Source organism: Bufo bufo, chromosome 1 (assembly GCF_905171765.1).
Source record: "Bufo bufo chromosome 1, aBufBuf1.1, whole genome shotgun sequence".
NCBI classification, from domain to species: Eukaryota; Metazoa; Chordata; class Amphibia; order Anura; family Bufonidae; genus Bufo; species Bufo bufo.
Genome location: NC_053389.1, coordinates 828,071,768 through 828,076,361, shown reverse-complemented (window position 1 = coordinate 828,076,361; position 4,594 = coordinate 828,071,768). Strand labels below are relative to the sequence as shown.

The 4,594-nt window shown below is 53.2% G+C and overlaps 1 long non-coding RNA gene across 1 annotated transcript in view; it reads right to left on the bottom strand.

Annotated features, from left to right (window-relative positions):
• The window catches only part of LOC120987282, an 11,628-nt gene extending 7,493 nt beyond the window's left edge, over window positions 1–4,135 (bottom strand). Inside the window, exons 1-2 of the long non-coding RNA XR_005775978.1 lie at window positions 3,934–4,135; window positions 702–708 (exon numbers count right to left, since the gene is read on the bottom strand). This is a non-coding gene — a long non-coding RNA (uncharacterized LOC120987282). The remainder of the gene's footprint in view (window positions 1–701; window positions 709–3,933) is intronic.
• Window positions 4,136–4,594: the final 459 nt, after the last annotated feature.

The following is a 4,594-nucleotide window of genomic DNA, read 5'->3' as shown; positions in this document are numbered from 1 at the left end:
CCGGCTCCTCCATGAGAGTCCAGCCCCTACCGCGGGGCCCTCCCATCCTCAGATACCACCATATTTTCCACTTCCAGGACCTCCCCCGCCTCCATGACTGCTATGACGAACACTCCTAACCTACAACCCTTCCCTGACAAACGTCATAAGATCTAACCCCCCTCCATCACCATCACTCCCCCCTCCTCCACTATAAATCCTATTACAAAAACCCCATTCTTACTATTACTTTTTTATTTATTTTATCATTCTATCAATGCCATACCTAGGGACGGGAGGGTGGGCGTGTCCTAAAATCCAGATCAAGGCCACCGGAAAACCTGCAAACAAACAAAAACAAAATTAACACAACCCCCAACCATTGATCAACAATTACAGAAGACCCAGCCTAACATAGGATTTAAAACGCGCCGACTCCTAACGCCCGATCCTCATAATTACCTCATCACTGACCCCCAATCTCGCCGCCTCAATCGCAGCACCAATCCTGAATGAATGACCAGAATAATACTTATCAGGCACCCCCAAAATCCTCAAACATTTTTTAAATACCGCCAAGAATTGAAATCTCGACAGAAACGAACCATCCTCATGCCGAAAAAACGGCAACAAATCCTTCTCCCTGCCAGACCAATACCTCCTCACACACTGAACAGGGCACATACCACAACCCATAACAGAAAACAAAGTAAACTGTTGACCTCTGCCCTCTTGATCTGTCTTAGACCTACGAATCTGCACAATGACCCTATCCTCCCCAATCTCCACGTCCTCACTAATCAAACCTCCCGCACGACTAACACTGCCGCTCACCAACTCACCCAATCTGAAAGCCCCAAAAAATGCCAACGCAAATGCCGCCCTAAACAACCCCAGCTCCCATCCTGAGCTACACACCACGCTCAACTTCTCACCCATCTGAACCAAAAGCTCAAAAGAAACCGGTCTCCTACTATCTGTCACCTTACCCGCCCCTCTACGCCAGCCTTTCAGAACCTGCCTCACTAAAAAACACTTTGTTAAATCCACCAATCCCCGCAGCCGAAAACCAAAGGCTACACCCGCAATCAACCGATTTACTTTGGACACCGACCAACCCTCACCTTTTAAATGCCCCAACAACATAACCAGCTTAACCCCCCCATCGTCCTCACCCGCCCCCCAGTCCCCAATCCACTGCTCCCAGATTTCCCACGCCTTTCCATACTCCCTCCACGTACCAGGGCTTAGCGAATCCCTAAGCAACCCCATCACCTCTCCTCCAAGATCCCCCACAGCCATGACGGACACTCCAGACCCTCCAACTCCGCTTCTGGCACAAGAAGCCGGAACCGATCCCACTGTAAACGAGAAAGAGAGTCCGCCACAGCATTAGTCACTCCAGCAACATGCTTCGCCACCACCCAAACGTTAATCGACAAACACCGTAACACCAAAAACTGTAAAAGCTTAACCACCGGAGGGGAAGATGCTGATAAACTATTAATAGCATGAACAACTCCCAAATTATCACAATTAAAGCGCACCTTCCTATTCTCAAACCTATCCCCCCACAACACCACCGCCATAACAATAGGAAACAACTCTAACAGTGCAATATTCGTCACCCAACCGCGCTCCACCCACGACTCTGGCCAACCGCCCGCACACCACTGCCCTTGACAATAAGCGCCAAACCCCACACCCCCCGACGCGTCCGTATACAATTCAAAATCTGCAACATCACAAACCTCCTCCATAACCAACGTCCTCCCATTATAATGTCCTAAAAATTCTGCCCAAACCCTTAAGTCACCTTTCAACTCTTTTCGCAACCTAACAAAGTGATAAGGCGCAGACACACCCGCTGTAGCGGCAGCCAGCCTTCTACAAAAAATCCTGCCCATCGGCATAATCTGACATGCAAAATTAAGCTTCCCTATTAATGACTGCAGCTCCCTCAACCTAATCTTCTCCCTCACTATGGCCTGATCGATTTTGTGCCTCAAATCCAGCACCTTGTCCATCGGAAGCCTACACTCTATCCTCTCTGTGTCTATAACAATCCCCAGGAAACACAATTCAGTAACTGGACCCACCGTCTTCTCCATCGCTAACGGCACGCCAAAACGCGCAAAAACCGACTGAACCGTGTGTAACAACAAAGAACATACCCGAGAATTCGCAGGTCCCAAACACAAAAAGTCATCTAAATAGTGAATAACCGATGCACAACCCGAAACATCTACAACCACCAACTCCAAAAATGAGCTGAACGTCTCAAAATACGCACAAGAGAGAGAGCACCCCATAGGCAAACACCTATCCGCAAAATACTCCCCCCCCCCCCCCCAACAACATCCCAACAAACCCATGCTCTCCACATGAACCGGAAGCAGCCAAAAAGCCGCTTCAACATCAACTTTTGCCAACAACGCCCCCTGCCCACACCGTCTCACCCACCTAACAGCCGCATCAAATGACGTATACACCACCGAACACAATTCAGGATCTATACCATCATTGACCGACGCACCTTTCGGGTAAGACAAATGATGAATGAGCCGAAACTTGTTCGGCTCCTTCTTGGGCACCACCCCCAATGGAGACACTCTAAGGTTCGGAAGCGGTGGCACACTAAACGGGCCAGCCATCCGCCCCAACTCAACCTCCATATTTAACTTCTCGGTCACCACATCCGCATGCTCAAGCACAGACCTAAGATTCTTATGAACCACAGGCCCCGCCGTTACCTCTGCCGGGATGCGAAAACCAAATCTAAATCCATCCCCCAATAACCTGGCCGCCGCCTGGTCCGGGTACCTATCTAGAAATTCCTGCATCCTTTCCACCCGCACCGGTGTCCGACCCCTTTCCAACACCATCCCCCCCCCTCTGTCTCCCCCCTCTAAAGCAACGGCTAACCCCATGAGACCCTCCACACCCTGAGCATTCATGCTTGAATTTGCACTTAGCTCCAAATCTGCAGCTCCCTTCATTAAAGAGGAAACACAACCCTTTTGCTGACGCTGCTGCCAATGCCCCCGGGGACGATCCCGAAAGGATTGCTTTCAGCCCGAAAGGATTGCCCAGCCCTAGACGGTGCCGTCACCTTCAACCACAACCCGATGTCTTTGTGGTCCCACCGTATATCTGACCTAACCGCCTTACGCTGCCGAAACTGTTCATCGTAACGGAGCCACCCCACACCGCCGTATACCCGATATGCCTCCCCTATCGCATCCTGGTAACAGAATAACGCCGAACAACATTCCGGAGACCTCTCCCCAATGACACTTGCTAATATAGCAAACGCTTGCAGCCAATTAGCAAATGTGCGGGGAATCAACCTATGCCACCGCTTCTCTTCCTCCTCTTTCTTTCCCTCATCCTTCTTCCCCCTATCCAAGTTAAACCGTTCCATAGGAAGCAAGGAAAATATTTCAACATATTCCCCTTTCCAGATTTTTTCTTTTACCTCCTGCTTCAAATGGGCCCCCAAAGGGCCCTCAAAGCACACATACACCTCCCCATGCGCTCTATCATCCAACCTCTGCCCCTCTTCCTCACCCCCCGCTTGAGTCTCCACAGACACCGACCCCCCACTCGACCCGGCTACCGGTCCTGGCAACACCCCCACGCCGGTAATGGCGACCCGCCCATGGACCCCAAACTAGCCAACCACCCCGCCAGACCCCCCAGCAACTGTCCAAAACCTTTTCCTAAATCACCCATGGCCACCCCCCAACACTTCCCACCGGGAAGCCCTGCGCTAATAAGGGACCCCAATTAGTCTCACCAGGCACCACGGGCACTGTGACTCCCGCTGCCGCAGATCCTGACTCCCGCTGCTCAGACTCAACTTCGGCGCTCCTCCTGGACGTTAAAGGCGACTCCTCCCGGACGACTTGTACTGCCCGCTGTATAATGCTAACCGGCCTCTGGCACGAAGACGCTGCTCCCGCTCCACACAGAACTTCACTGGGCTTGCACAGCTCTTCTCGCCCACTCTGCGCAACCCGAAGCATATGGATCTCCTCACACCGCTGAGTAGACCGCCCGCTAGGACCTGGACTGGGCCGGTCCACCGTTCCTGGTCCTGCATCCTCAAGACAAGCAGGTGAGAGTGGGGGAAGGGGCGTCCCACTCCGCTCTGGGCCCCGCCGTGTTCTGGGATTCCTCCCGCGACGAGAGCGCCCTGCTGAAGGCTGAGCAGACCCTCTCCGCCGCAAAGGGTCCCTGGAGGGGCTGCCTACTCGGCGCCGGACCCTGGGGGTGCTTTCAGGACTAAGGCGCGCCGGTGGAATACTCCGCCGCGGTCGGACAGCCCGTACAGTGGGGGTGGCTGCAGAAGCAGGGGCAATAACGCACGCACCCACCTGCTCCTGCAACCAGCCAGGCCCCCGAACCTCCGCCTCCCTGCGCAGCATCTCCAGCATCTCCTCCACAGATAACGGCATCTCCGACATGATACTGCAGCTCCGTTTGCTTTCCCTGGCCGAATGCCTCTGCCCCCCGCCTCCTCCTCACTCTGACAAGCCGCCCCTCCCCCTCGTTCTCATGACTACCCACGCACTTTCTGACTTCCTACCTCTGCACCTTAACCTTTAACTCC